Here is a 16495-nt window from a genome sequence, read left to right on the forward strand (position 1 = left end):
ACTTATGTGAAAGGCTGTGATTGGCCCCCCCCCCCCCTCCTCTAATTTCTATGGTGGGCAAGTTTAAAGCCACTACGCTAGCCTTTCCCTGTAATTCACTCCCTTAATTTAGGTACCGTATTTGTTGCCCTCCTCTGGACCTTCTCTATTACCACTTTGTGCTTCTTTGGCAGCGGTGACCGAACTTGAGAAATACATTCTAGTTTTGATAATTCGTAGATTATGAAGAACTTGCTAAATATTTCCACAGCCATAAAGTTGAAAGCTATTCTGATGTTAGCTAGCAGACAGTCTGTCTCCTCTACTCTTACCTTGATGTCGGTAGGACTTGGACGCAGGCCCGCTATGAGGAATTTTATCAGGAGGTACAAAGTTTCCTTCGGGTCCCCTTCCCTTCTCCATTCGTCATCCTGTTTTTATCCACTACGGTTTTGTGTCATGAGCTGTCGGGCCAAGAAGGGTATGGAAGATGAGAGAGGGGTTGGAATGGAGCCTCCGCTCTGTTGATTTTCTGCATTATCTGGAATCCCAAGAAATTCCTGGTCTCCCTTTTGGACTCCCGGGCCCGGGTACGTTGTACCCCCGGCACCTCCTCCCAGAGGTCCTGCAGTTGGACGACAGAGTAGGGACGATATCTATTCTTACAAACAATCCTGAAGCTTGTTTGTATCCTACTACGAAGTGGTCACATCACGGTATTCCTTTCACTTTATCCCATCCTCATTATTGTACATTTGCTTGGGTTGAATATCAAAAACTGAGTATCAAACCAACTTTGAGATCTGATCAGGTCAGCTTGTATGTTGATGAAATCCACCTCGCTTTTCACTTATGACCTTATCATCATCTACAAACATGTTCAGGTAAGAGTCCCTCTCTTCAGGCAAGCCATTTACATATATAAGAAGTGTAATGGTCGCAAACAGAACCCTGAGGTACTCTGCTAGACCCTCAACCCATAAATGCCCACACACAAACCCTTTCTGTTTATCACACACATTCTGCAAACAAACACCTGATCCACACATATAACATTTTTGAAACCACACTATTCCTTCCTAATTTGACGCTCTGCACAAGCCTTCATCCTCTCAACCACTACTTTCTCATACAACCTACTAGGTGCAATCAACAACATATTTATACCTCTCTAGTTTGAACACTCACTTTGCCCCCCTTTCCTTTATCCAATGGCCCAATACATGCATACCTCACCATCATCCATATATACAGTGAAAATCCTAACTAAACATTGACCAACACAGTCACCCTCTTCAGAAATTAATCTGCAATACCGTTCACTCCAGCAGCCTTGCCACGTTTCATCCTACGCATGGCTTTCATTACCTCTATCTCCTCATTCGACCGCTCTCCGTGATATACTTCGCAAACTACCCCAAATCAAACACCCTAGTTCTGCCACCTCATCAAACACATTCAACAATCCTTCAAAATACTCAAGTTATCCCCTCCTCACTTCATCACTATACTATTACCGTTTCCGCATTTGTTCCCTTTATAGATGTTCTGATTTGTCCTCGTTTTATTTTTTCAGCACATTCATATCCAAGTCTCTTGCGCGGTCATCAATTAGTATGGAATCCAATATTGCCCACAGATCATCTTTCCTTCTCACATACGCACACTTGTGTATGTCCCACTTTTTAAATCTGTTATTCGCGATCACTAACCCTCTCTCAGTCCAGAACCACACAGGCTTCCATTACTTTACTGAATGCCATGTGCCCCCTCAACTGCCACATCACTCACCGCATTTGAATCACCTATCATTTATACCCGGTTTCTTACATCAAAACTACTGACACGTTCAGGTGCTCCTAAAACATGTCTCGTGATCTTCCTGTTTGCGGCTTGATGGATAAGGAGTAATAATCACTCATCCCTAGCATTTAACTTTCGTTTTCCTCCACATCTCTCTCTCTCTCTCTCTCTCTCTCTCTCTCTCTCTCTCTCTCTCTCTCTCTCTCTCTCTCTCTCTCTCTCTCTCTCTCTCTCTCACACAGTGACAACTGCTACAGCGTTTGTTACCCCTTACTTATCTCTTGCCTTCAACCCATGGCTTCAGTCCTTACACATTTCCAACCCATTCTTCCCCTTAACCCTTGAACATCCACGTTCCTATACTAAGTTACAAATTCCATGAAACAATATCCCTTGGCGAGGATGTACCGTTGGGAGTCAGGTCCCTTCAAAGAACTTCTCACTAGAAAAGTCTGCATTTCCCTGCTTCTGGAAGTAGATGAGCTTTGGGATGCCGAAGTTTTCAAAAGGTGCTGGAAACACCAGAACTCTTTGATATAAACTGGTTTTGGGGAATTCATGAATATGTGATGTCTTAACTAACATATATCTGTAATTCTTGAAAAGTTGATTTATAAGTGTTTTTCGTTCATTTCAGGTGTTGGCATCCATCATTTCCTGTATCAGTAATTTTTCAAGCTCATTTTGTTTTTGTTTTTTGAAATGATGAAATAATGCATGACGAAGTGAAACAAATCATGAAACTTGTGATGTTCTTTGGGAGCTTATCTGAAATTCAGAATGATGCATTCACAACTCACACCCACCTCGATGCATCCTTACATTCAGACACGCACCCATTGCAACGTGTGCCAGTAAGGGCAGTGAAACAAGCCGGTGCCAATCTAATACACTCTAAAGATCAGTATCATCATTACACTTCATGCACCCGTCCTGTACACGTCTAACTGGCTTCCGGAGAACCTGCCACTTGCGACCTGACAAATATACATTTCAGTAGCTTGTTAACTGCATCTCAACACAGGATTTCTCCCTCTAATCGTTCATAACACTCGGAATAAGTTCTCATATTGTATACCTTCATATCGGCAGCTTAATGAAATTCTAAATCGTAGGAAAAAAAAAATTGAATTCTGTGGCAGTGTTTGAGTTCTGTCATGACGGATGTGACAACAGTTTCAAGTGGTATGTAAATTTACAATGATCTTGAATCATGATGATAGCCGTTTACACAGTAGCGTAAAACATAAACTTATTTTTACAACCTTTTACCCATGGTCCACATGTGGGCATGTTTGATTTCTCATATACGTCCATTCATCGCTGGACAGACAACTACTGTTGTCCTTACTTGTCCTCAGAGAACTCCAAAGAAGCTGTTTGTTGGATCACGTCAAGACTGACTCAGGAGCATACAAAGTTCGTGACACATACGACTCTTCCCTAACCAACGCAACTTAGCAATAATCTGGTAAGATAATATTATTATATTAGTGTAGTTGACAATGAACGTCATTTTTTTTTCATTTTCCCCAAAACTTGAATGTAAACAAACATCTAATATCGCTTTTGTGAATCCCTGCCAGACGAACGATACACTTATCATGCCTTATGGGGGAACCCCCAGTATGAAATAGATCAAACATATTTAGATCTCTAAATTGAGATAAGAATTGGTTTGATTTCATTAGTATGAATGTACATGAAGGTAAAATTCTGTGAGACCCAACAACACTCCCTGAAGTGACGAAACCACATACCTTAGTGCAATACTCTGCCTTGGATCTGGTATGAGATTAAGTCTTACAGGAATATGGCAAGTTTGTAATTTCATTGAATGTTACGAATCGAGACTTCCACAGTTCGAACGCCATAAGTTGAATACGAAGCATGAAGTAACTTCTAAGGATGTTGGACTTAGGAATAACAGGAAGAAATCTCAGTAGTATGATCATAGAATGATGTTTTCGTTTGCACTACTATCAAAACAGGTGTATTTATTTTTGAGAGGAAAAGAGGTTATGGTTGGATGGTTTATATTTGGTAAGTGTTTTACACATATACCCTTTTTTAAGTACCCTTTTTTAAGTAACAGTTCTGAAGTACCCTCTGTAGTCACAGAGTACTTGACTACTCCTATGGGAATGACTTTATATCTTGACAACTTACTATAATGTCAGTGAAAATACATATTCACCAGTTTTTACACTTCAGGAAGATAGTTCAAAACTCCCTGGGTGCCTTCTCTTGAATTTTGAATACTGTGGAGTAGACTTTTAAATAATTTCACATTAATCACAATACTTCATTACAAGCATTCTAACAACTTTTGCATTGTATCTTTGTATTGCCTGTGGTTACTCTTTTATATTGCTTACATGTGTGATATATAAATGCATGGGTAAAGCAAATGAGGAATATATATATAGGAAGAGAGGAAAGTGATTGGTTCTCAGTGAATGTAGGTTTGCGGCAGGGGTGTGTGATGTCTCCATGGTTGTTTAATTTGTTTATGGATGGGGTTGTTAGGGAGGTAAATGCAAGAGTTTTGGAAAGAGGGGCAAGTATGAAGTCTGTTGGGGATGAGAGAGCTTGGGAAATGAGTCAGTTGTTGTTCGCTGATGATACAGCGCTGGTGGCTGATTCATGTGAGAAACTGCAGAAGCTGGTGACTGAGTTTGGAAAAGTGTGTGGAAGAAGAAAGTTAAGAGTAAATGTGAATAAGAGCAAGGTTATTAGGTACAGTAGGGTTGAGGGTCAAGTCAATTGGGAGGTGAGTTTGAATGGAGAAAAACTGGAGGAAGTGAAGTGTTTTAGATATCTGGGAGTGGATCTGGCAGCGGATGGAACCATGGAAGCGGAAGTGGATCATAGGGTGGGGGAGGGGGCGAAAATCCTGGGGGCCTTGAAGAATGTGTGGAAGTCGAGAACATTATCTCGGAAAGCAAAAATGGGTATGTTTGAAGGAATAGTGGATCCAACAATGTTGTATGGTTGCGAGGCGTGGGCTATGGATAGAGTTGTGCGCAGGAGGATGGATGTGCTGGAAATGAGATGTTTGAGGACAATGTGTGGTGTGAGGTGGTTTGATCGAGTGAGTCACGTAAAGGTAAGAGAGATGTGTGGAAATAAAAAGAGCGTGGTTGAGAGAGTAGAAGAGGGTGTTTTGAAGTGGTTTGGGCACATGGAGAGGATGAGTGAGGAAATATTGACCAAGAGGATATATGTGTCGGAGGTGGAGGGAACAAGGAGAAGAGGGAGACCAAATTGGAGGTGGAAAGATGGAGTGAAAAAGATTTTGTGTGATCGGGGCCTGAACATGCAGGAGGGTGAAAGGAGGGCAAGGAATAGAGTGAATTGGAGTGATGTGGTATACAGGGGTTGACGTGCTGTCAGTGGATTGAATCAAGGCATGTGAAGCGTCCGGGGTAAACCATGGAAAGCTGTGTAGGTATGTATATTTGCGTGTGTGGACGTATGTATATACATGTGTATGGGGGGGGTTGGGCCATTTCTTTCGTCTGTTTCCTTGCGCTACCTCGCAAACGCTTGAGACAGCGACAAAGTATAATAATAAAAAATGATAATATATTTTTTTTTTTTTTTATACTTTGTCGCTGTCTCCCGCGTTTGCGAGGTAGCGCAAGGAAACAGACGAAAGAAATGGCCCAACCCCCCCCATACACATGTATATACATACGTCCACACACACAAATATACATACCTACACAGCTTTCCATGGTTTACCCCAGACGCTTCACATGCCTTGATTCAATCCACTGACAGCACGTCAACCCCGGTATACCACATCGCTCCAATTCACTCTATTCCTTGCCCTCCTTTCACCCTCCTGCATGTTCAGGCCCCGATCACACAAAATCTTTTTCACTCCATCTTTCCACCTCCAATTTGGTCTCCCTCTTCTCCTCGTTCCCTCCACCTCCGACACATATATCCTCTTGGTCAATCTTTCCTCACTCATTCTCTCCATGTGACCAAAACATTTCAAAACGCCTTCCTCTGCTCTCTCAACCACGCTCTTTTTATTTCCACACATCTCTCTTACCCTTACGTTACTTACTCGATCAAACCACCTCACACCACACATTGTCCTCAAACATCTCATTTCCAGCACATCCATCCTCCTGCGCACAACTCTATCCATAGTCCACGCCTCGCAACCATACAACATTGTTGGAACCACTATTCCTTCAAACATACCCATTTTTGCTCTCCGAGATAATGTTCTCGACTTCCACACATTCTTCAAGGCTCCCAGAATTTTCGCCCCCTCCCCCACCCTATGATCCACTTCCGCTTCCATGGTTCCATCCGCTGCCAGATCCACTCCCACATATCTAAACACTTCACTTCCTCCAGTTTTTCTCCATTCAAACTCACCTCCCAGTTGACTTGACCCTCAACCCTACTGTACCTAATAACCTTGCTCTTATTCACATTTACTCTTAACTTTCTTCTTTCACACACTTTACCAAACTCAGTCACCAGCTTCTGTAGTTTCTCACATGAATCAGCCACCAGCGCTGTATCATCAGCGAACAACAACTGACTCACTTCCCAAGCTCTCTCATCCCCAACAGACTTCATACTTGCCCCTCTTTCCAAAACTCTTGCATTCACCTCCCTAACAACCCCATCCATAAACAAATTAAACAACCATGGAGACATCACACACCCCTGCCGCAAACCTACATTCACTGAGAACCAATCACTTTCCTCTCTTCCTACACGTACACATGCCTTACATCCTCGATAAAAACTTTTCACTGCTTCTAACAACTTGCCTCCCACACCATATATTCTTAATACCTTCCACAGAGCATCTCTATCAACTCTATCATATGCCTTCTCTAGATCCATAAATGCTACATACAAATCCATTTGCTTTTCTAAGTATTTCTCATATACATTCTTCAAAGCAAACACCTGATCCACACATCCTCTCTACCCAAATGAGAGTTGGGATGAGAGAGTATCATTAAATTTTAGGGAGAATAAAAAGATGTTCTGGAAGGAGGTAAACAAAGTGCGTAAGACAAGGGAGCAAATGGGAACTTCAGTGAAGGGCGCAAATGGGGAGGTAATAACAAGTAGTGGTGATGTGAGAAGGAGATGGAGTGAGTATTTTGAAGGTTTGTTGAATGTGTTTGATGATAGAGTGGCAGTTATAGGGTGTTTTGGTCGAGGTGGTGTGCAAAGTGAGAGGGTTAGGGAAAATGATTTGGTAAACAGAGAAGAGGTAGTAAAAGCTTTGCGGAAGATGAAAGCCGGCAAGGCAGCAGGTTTGGATGGTATTGCAGTGGAATTTATTAAAAAAGGGGGTGACTGTATTGTTGACTGGTTGGTAAGGTTATTTAATGTATGTATGACTCATGGTGAGGTGCCTGAGGATTGGCGGAATGCGTGCATAGTGCCATTGTACAAAGGCAAAGGGGATAAGAGTGAGTGCTCAAATTACAGAGGTATAAGTTTGTTGAGTATTCCTGGTAAATTATATGGGAGGATATTGATTGAGAGGGTGAAGGCATGTACAGAGCATCAGATTGGGGAAGAGCAGTGTGGTTTCAGAAGTGGTAGAGGATGTGTGGATCAGGTGTTTGCTTTGAAGAATGTATGTGAGAAATACTTAGAAAAGCAAATGGATTTGTATGTAGCATTTATGGATCTGGAGAAGGCATATGATAGAGTTGATAGAGATGCTCTGTGGAAGGTATTAAGAATATATGGTGTGGGAGGCAAGTTGTTAGAAGCAGTGAAAAGTTTTTATTGAGGATGTAAGGCATGTGTACGTGTAGGAAGAGAGGAAAGTGATTGGTTCTCAGTGAATGTAGGTTTGCGGCAGGGGTGTGTGATGTCTCCATGGTTGTTTAATTTGTTTATGGATGGGGTTGCTAGGGAGGTGAATGCAAGAGTTTTGGAAAGAGGGGCAAGTATGAAGTCTGTTGGGGATGAGAGAGCTTGGGAAGTGAGTCAGTTGTTGTTCGCTGATGATACAGCGCTGGTGGCTGATTCATGTGAGAAACTGCAGAAGCTGGTGACTGAGTTTGGTAAAGTGTGTGGAAGAAGAAAGTTGAGAGTAAATGTGAATAAGAGCAAGGTTATTAGGTACAGTAGGGGTGAGGGTCAAGTCAATTGGGAGGTGAGTTTGAATGGAGAAAAACTGGAGGAAGTGAAGTGTTTTAGATATCTGGGAGTGGATCTGTCAGCGGATGGAACCATGGAAGCGGAAGTGGATCATAGGGTGGGGGAGGGGGCGAAAATTTTGGGAGCCTTGAAAAATGTGTGGAAGTCGAGAACATTATCTCGGAAAGCAAAAATGGGTATGTTTGAGGGAATAGTGGTTCCAACAATGTTGTATGGTTGCGAGGCGTGGGCTATGGATAGAGATGTGCGCAGGAGGATGGATGTGCTGGAAATGAGATGTTTGAGGACAATGTGTGGTGTGAGGTGGTTTGATCGAGTAAGTAACGTAAGGGTAAGAGAGATGTGTGGAAATAAAAAGAGCGTGGTTGAGAGAGCAGAGGAGGGTGTTTTGAAATGGTTTGGGCACATGGAGAGAATGAGTGAGGAGAGATTGACCAAGAGGATATATGTGTCGGAGGTGGAGGGAACGAGGAGAAGAGGGAGACCAAATTGGAGGTGGAAAGATGGAGTGAAAAAGATTTTGTGTGATCGGGGCCTGAACATGCAGGAGGGTGAAAGGAGGGCAAGAAATAGAGTGAATTGGAGTCATGTGGTATACAGGGGTTGACGTGCTGTCAGTGGATTGAAGCAAGGCATGTGAAGCGTCTGGGGTAAACCATGGAAAGCTGTGTAGGTATGTATATTTGCGTGTGTGGACGTGTGTATGTACATGTGTATGGGGGGGGGGTTGGGCCATTTCTTTCGTCTGTTTCCTTGCGCTACCTCGCAAACGCGGGAGACAGCGGCAAAGTATGAAAAAAAAAAAAAAAAAAAAAAAAAAAATATATATATATATATATATATTATTTTTTATTTTTTTTATTATACTTTGTCGCTGTCTCCTGCGTTTGCGAGGTAGCGCAAGGAAACAGACGAAAGAAATGGCCCAACCCCCCCCATACACATGTATATACATACGTCCACACACGCAAATATACATACCTACACAGCTTTCCATGGTTTACCCCAGACGCTTCACATGCCTTGATTCAATCCACTGACAGCACGTCAACCCCGGTATACCACATCGCTCCAATTCACTCTATTCCTTGCCCTCCTTTCACCATCTTGCATGTTCAGGCCCCGATCACACAAAATCTTTTTCACTCCATCTCTCCACCTCCAATTTGGTCTCCCTCTTCTCCTCGTTCCCTCCACCTCCAACACATATATTCTCTTGGTCAATCTTTCCTCAGATTGACCAAGAGGATATATGTGTCGGAGGTGGAGGGAGCCAGGAGAAGAGGGAGACCAAATTGGAGGTGGAAAGATGGAGTGAAAAAGATTTTGTGTGATCGGGGCCTGAACATGCAGGAGGGTGAAAGGAGGGCAAGGAATAGAGTGAATTGGAGCGATGTGGTATACCGGGGTTGACGTGCTGTCAGTGGATTGAATCAAGGCATGTGAAGCGTCTGGGGTAAACCATGGAAAGCTGTGTAGGTATGTATAGTTGCGTGTGTGGACGTATATATATACATGTGTATGGGGGGGGTTGGGCCATTTCTTTCGTCTGTTTCCTTGCGCTACCTCGCAAACGCGGGAGACAGCGACAAAGTATAAAAAAAAAATATTTATATATATATATATATATATATATATATATATATATATATATATATATATATATATATATATATATATATATTTATCCCTGGGGATAGGGGATTAAGAATACTTCCCACATATTCCCTGCATGTCGTAGAAGGCGACTAAAAGGGGAGGGAGCGGGGGGGCTGGAAATCCCCTCTCATTTTTTTTTTGCTATTTTCCAAAAGAAGGAACAGAGGGGGCCAGGTGAGGATATTCCAAAAAGGCCCAGTCCTCTGTTCTTAACGCTACCTCGCTAACGCGGGAAATGGCGAATAGTTTGAAAGAAAAAAGAATATTATGTATTATACTTGTTTGCCATTTCCACATTAACAAGGGAATAACAGTGGCCCACATCCATTCTTGCTGTCATGTGTAATGCATGACACCACAGCTCCTTATCCACAACCAGGCCCTGCATACTTTTCCATGGTTTACTCTGGCTGCTTCACATAACCTGGTTCAGTCTATTGACAGCACGTCGACATTTTTTACCACGTTCCTATTCACTCCATTCCATGCTTACCTTTCATGTTCCTATTCACTCCATTCCATGCTTACCTTTCACCCTCCTGCATGTTCAGGCTTTGATCTCTCAAAATCTTTTTCATTCCATCATTCTATCTTCAATTGATCTACCCCTTCTCCTTGTCCCCTCCACATTTGACACATATATCCTCTTTGTCAACTTCTCACTCATGTACTCTTTTATGTCCAAACCATTTCAGCACATCCTCTTCAGCTTTCTCAACATCTTAATCTCTTATTATTACCACACGTCTCTCTTGCACTTTTATTACTTGTTCAATCAAACCATCTCACACTAAATATTGTCCATAAACATTTAATTTTCATCACATCCACTGCCTTCCTCACACCCTCATCTGTAGCTCATGCCTCACATCCATGACTTCATTGAGCCTGCTGTACCGTCAAACATTCCCATTTTTGCCCTTCCAGATAATAACCTTTATTTCCACACATTCCTTGCTGCTCCCAGCACCTTATCCCCCTCACCCACCTGTTGACTCACCTCTGCTTCCGTGGTTCCATTCACTGTCATGTCCACTATCAGGTGTCTAATACTTTCCACTTTCTCCAGATTTTCTCCATCCATATTCCACACCCCAGCTAACCTCTGTCTACCCTTATAAACTTAACATCCTTGCTTTTATTCACTTTTCTTTCTTTCATACTATTTGCCATTTCCCACATTAGCGAGGTAGTGTTAAGAACAGAGGACTGGGCCTTTGAGGGAATATCCTCACCAGGCCCCCTTCTCTGTTCCTTCCTTTGAAAAATTGAAAAAAAAAAAAAAAAACGAGAGGGGAGGATTTCCAGCCACCCGCTCCCTCCCCTTTTAGTCGCCTTCTATGACATGAAGGGAATATGTGGGAAGTATTCTTTCTCCCCTATCCCCAGGGATAAATTATAAACTTGTTAACAGAAAAGTAACCAAATCTTTCATTTTTTAAGAATTTCCTCACGGTATACCAAAATGCTGAAACTTTCAAATTCTTCATATACATGAGGTGAAAATACTTTGAGGGGAAGTTTTCCTCTAAGAATATAACTTTAACCTTACTGATATACTGTATTAAAGTATATATTTTTTTTTTATTTTGCTTTGTCGCCGTCTCCCGCGTTTGCGAGGTAGCGCAAGGGAACAGACGAAAGAAATGGCCCAATCCACCCCCATACACATGTATATACATACACGTCCACACACGCAAATATACATACCTATACATCTCAATGTACACATATATATACACACACAGACATATACATATATACACATGTACATAATTCATACTGTCTGCCTTTATTTATTCCCATCGCCACCACGCCACACATGAAATAACATCCCCCTCCCCCCTCGTGTGCGAGGTAGCGCTAGGAAAAGACAACAAAGGCTCCATTCATTCACACTCAGTCTCTAGCTGTCATGTAATAATGCCCGAAACCACAGCTCCCTTTCCACATCCAGGCCCCACAGAACTTTCCATGGTTTACCCCAGACGCTTCACATGCCCTGATTCAGTCCATTGACAGCATGTCGACCCCGGTATACCATACGATCCAATTCACTCTATTCCTTGCCTGCCTTTCACCCTCCTGCATGTTCAGGCCCCGATCACTCAAAATCTTTTTCACTCCATCTTTCCACCTCCAATTTGGTCTCCCACTTCTCCTCGTCCCCTCCACCTCTGACACATATATCCTCTTGGTCAATCTTTCCTCACTCATTCTCTCCATGTGCCCAAACCATTTCAAAACACCCTCTTCTGCTCTCTCAACCACGCTCTTTTTATTTCCACACACCTCTCTTACCCTTACATTACTTACTCGATCAAACCACCTCACACCACATATTGTCCTCAAACATCTCATTTCCAGCACATCCACCCTCCTGCGCACAACTCTATCCATAGCCCATGCCTCGCAACTATACAATATTGTTGTATGGTTGTTATATATATTATATAAAGTATAAACACTAAACAACTTACTATAGTAGGTAATCATATGAATTTGTATCATTCCAACTCTGTTCTTATCCCCTTATTGATGACAGTTGGTTCCCGTTATCTTTTATCATACTCAGGCCATCGACAGCTTGGTGCCCAGTTCCTATTACTATATTTAAGCTGATGGCAGTTCAGAGTGCATTATCTATGATATCCTGTTACATAAGTTGAAGTATGAAGTATGAAGTATGAAGTCTGTTGGGGATGAGAGAGCTTGGGAAGTGAGTCAGTTGTTGTTCGCTGATGATACAGCGCTGGTGGCTGATTCATGTGAGAAACTGCAGAAGCTGGTGACTGAGTTTGGTAAAGTGTGTGGAAGAAGAAAGTTAAGAGTAAATGTGAATAAGAGCAAGGTTATTAGGTACAGTAGGGTTGAGGGTCAAGTCAATTGGGAGATGAGTTTGAATGGAGAAAAACTGGAGGAAGTGAAGTGTTTTAGATATCTGGGAGTGGATCTGGCAGCGGATGGAACCATGGAAGCGGAAGTGGATCATAGGATGGGGGAGGGGGCGAAAATTCTGGGGGCCTTGAAGAATGTGTGGAAGTCGAGAACATTATCTCGGAAAGCAAAAATGGGTATGTTTGAAGGAATAGTGGTTCCAAAAATGTTGTATGGTTGCGAGGCGTGGGCTATGGATAGAGTTGTGCGCAGGAGGATGGATGTGCTGGAAATGAGATGTTTGAGGACAATGTGTGGTGTGAGGTTGTTTGATCGAGTAAGTAACGTAAGGGTAAGAGAGATGTGTGGAAATAAAAAGAGCGTGGTTGAGAGAGCAGAAGAGGGTGTTTTGAAGTGGTTTGGGCACATGGAGAGAATGAGTGAGGAAAGATTGACCAAGAGGATATATGTGTCGGAGGTGGAGGGAACGAGGAGAAGAGGGAGACCAAATTGGAGGTGGAAAGATGGAGTGAAAAAGATTTTGTGTGATCGGGGCCTGAACATGCAGGAGGGTGAAAGGAGGGCAAGGAATAGAGTGAATTGGATCGATGTGGTATACCGGGGTTGACATGCTGTCAGTGGATTGAATCAAGGCATGTGAAGCGTCTGGGGTAAACCATGGAAAGCTGTGTAGGTATGTATATTTGCGTGTGTGGACGTATGTATATACATGTGTATGGGGGGGGGTTGGGCCATTTCTTTCGTCTGTTTCCTTGCGCTACCTCGCAAACGCGGGAGACAGCGACAAAGTATAATAATAATAATAATAAGTTGAAATTACTTGGTTGCAGTAATCTTTCACAAACATTTATAATAAAGAATACAGTATTAATTTTCAACACTTTAATGTTTACTTTACAATCTTCACTTAAACTACTGACTAGAGTCAACTAAGGTTAAGAAAATACTTTTACATAGGCATATTAATAAAAAATTTACAATGAAAGAGAAAATGAAATGATATAGAATTGGTTTATTTTTTCTCAACCTTAAAATTACTGTCATCTCCTTCATGTACTCCTACCTGCTACTCTGCACACACACACAAACACAAAATACATTCCTGAAATTTCTGGCAACCTAATAAAAACTGGCCCCTCCCTAGCCTAAGAAATCATTCAAGTGGAGATTTTCACAATCTTTTCGGTGATGAAATTAAAGTCAGTGAAATAAAGTACTATGGTCTTAGGTAAATCACTGTGCAGCAGTTCTGCCTCCAATACTTGCTGGTTCTATCTTAGAAAACAAACTAAAAATGAGTACTACTATGAATTTATGGCAGAGAAAAATCAAAAACTAGTTATTAGGAAATCATAGCTTGTTGTCATTTAAGATGATTCTGATGCAGAAAATGAAACAATTTTAGTTCTATACTTATGAAGAATAATAATAAGACAATTGAACTATTTGCATAATAGCACCAATATACCAACCACAGCTGTACTATCTAAAATACTTTGAATAATAAATGTAAGTTCAGAAAACTGAAAATCCATTTCAAGGTTTGAAGAGCCCAATTAGTATCTGAGAGAGCACTTGGTTAGTGGAGTGTTAAAATGCAGTTTTACCCAGAATATGTATCCATGTGGCTTCACCCCCTTTATTCACATCTTCTCATAATCTCCTCGTTTCACACACACTTGCAAACTCTTGTCTTAGATTCAGTCATACACAGTCAGACTTCCTACCTTGAGCCTTTGATAAGGATGAGCACTTCTTGCTTGGCTCTTTCTACTGTTCCAACTTTTACAAAGTGAAATACAGGTCCATCTTCCTGCTACCACATCTCTTAGTCAACATGAAGGGAATATGGATGTAGGAAATGGCAGTCAAGTATATTGAATTGATTATTTATTTATTTATTATACTTTGTTGCTGTCTCCTGTGTTAGCGAGGTAGCGCTAGGAAACAGACGAAAGAATGGCCCAACCCACCCACATACACATGCATATACATGCACGTCCACACACGTACATATACATACCTATACATTTCAACTTATATATATATACATACACAGACATATACATATATACTCATGCACATAATTCATACTTGCTGCCCTTATTTATTCCTGTCGCCACCCTGCCACACATGAAATGACACGTCTCTCCCCTGCATGTGTGTGAGGTAGCGCTAGGAAAAGACAGCAAACGCCACATTTGTTCACACTCAGTTTCTAGCTGTCATGTATAAAGCACTGAAACCACAGCTCCCTTTCCACATCCAGGCCCCACAATACTTTCCATGGTTTACCCCAGATGCATCAAATGCCCTGGTTCAATCCATTGACAGCATGTCATCCCCTGTATACCACATCATTCCAATTCACTCTATTCCTTGCACGCCTTTCACCCTCCTGCATGTTCAGGCCCTTATCGCTCAAAATCTTTTTCACTCAATCCTTCCACCTCCAATTTGGTCTCCCACTTCTCATTCCCTCCACCTCTGACACATATCCTCTTGGTCAATCTTTCCTCACTCATTCTCTCCATGTGCCCAAACCATTTCAAAACACCCTCTTTTGCTTTCGCAACCACACTCTTTTTATTACCACACATCTCTCATACCCTATTATTACTTACTCAATCAAATCACCTCACACCACATATTGTCTATAAACATCTCATTTCCAGCACATCCACCCTCCTCGGCACAACTCGGTTTATAGCCCACACCTTGCAACCATATAACATTGTTGGAACCACTATTCCTTCAAACATACCCATTTTTGCTTTCTGAGATAATGTTCTCGACTTCCACACATTCTGCAACGCTCCCAGGATTTCGCCCCATCCAAACCACTATTCCTTCAAACATACCCATTTTTGCTTTCTGAGATAATGTTCGTGACTTCCACATTCTTCAACGCTCCCAGGACTTTCGCCCCCTCCCCCACCACATGATTCACATTTGCTTCCGTGGTTCCATCCGCTGCCAAATCCACTCCCAGATATGTAAAACACTTCACTTCCTCCAGTTTTCCATAATTCAAACTTACCTCCCAATTTACTTGTCCCTCAACCCTACTGTACCTAATAACCTTGCTCTTATTCACATTTACTCTCAGCTTTCTTCTTTCACACACTTTACCAAACTCAGTCACCAGCTTCTGCAGTTTCTCACACGAATCAGCCACCAGCGCTGCATCATCAACGAACAACAACTGACTCACTTCCCAAGCTCTCTCATCCACAACAGACTGCATACTTGCCCCTTTTTCCAAAACTTGCATTCACCTCCTTAACAACCCCATCCATAAACAAATTAACAACCATGGAGACATCACACACCCCTGCCGCAAACCTGCATTTACCGAGAACCAATCACTTTCCTCTCTTCCTACACATACACATGCCTTACATCCTCGATAAAAACTTTTCACTGCTTCTAACAACTTGCCTCCCACACCATATATTCTTAATACCTTCCACAGAGCATCTCCATCAATTCTACCATATTCCCTCTCCAGACCCATAAATGCTACATACAAATCCATTTGCTTTTCTAAGTATTTCTCACATACATTCTTCAAAGCAAACACCTGATCCACACATCCTCTACCACTTATGAAACCTCACTGCTCTTCCCCAATCTGATGCTCTGTACATGCCTCACTCTCTCAATCAATACCCTCCCATATAATTTCCCAGGAATACTCAACAAACTTGTACCTCTGTAAGTTGAGCACTCACTTTTATCCCCTTTGCCTTTGTACAATGGCACTACACAAGCATTCCTCCAATCCTCAGGCACCTCGCCATTAGTCATACATACATTAAATAACCTTACCAACCAGTCAACAGTACAGTCACCCCCTTTTTTAATAGATTCCACTGCAATACCATCGAAACCCACTGCCTTGCCAGCTTTCATCTTCCGCAAAGCTTTTACTACCTCTTCTTTGTTTACCAAATCATTCTCCCTAACCCTCTCACTTTGCGCACCACCT

The 16495-nt window shown here is 42.1% G+C and overlaps 1 protein-coding gene across 3 annotated transcripts in view; it reads left to right on the forward strand.

Annotated features, from left to right (window-relative positions):
- The first annotated feature begins 2608 nt into the window (after positions 1-2608).
- The window catches only part of LOC139748145 (tripartite motif-containing protein 10-like), a 127545-nt gene continuing 113658 nt past the window's right edge, over positions 2609-16495 (forward strand). The window contains exons 1-2 of one of the 3 annotated variants that reach the window (XM_071660831.1): positions 2609-2967; positions 3144-3253. The gene's annotated coding sequence lies outside the window, so the exon portion shown is untranslated. Of the gene's footprint in view, positions 2968-3048; positions 3254-3519; positions 3826-16495 lie in introns of those variants that run through there. The other 2 variants (XM_071660833.1, XM_071660832.1) reach the window with 2 other exon arrangements.

Source organism: Panulirus ornatus, chromosome 72 (genome assembly GCF_036320965.1).
Source record: "Panulirus ornatus isolate Po-2019 chromosome 72, ASM3632096v1, whole genome shotgun sequence".
NCBI lineage: Eukaryota > Metazoa > Arthropoda > Malacostraca > Decapoda > Palinuridae > Panulirus > Panulirus ornatus.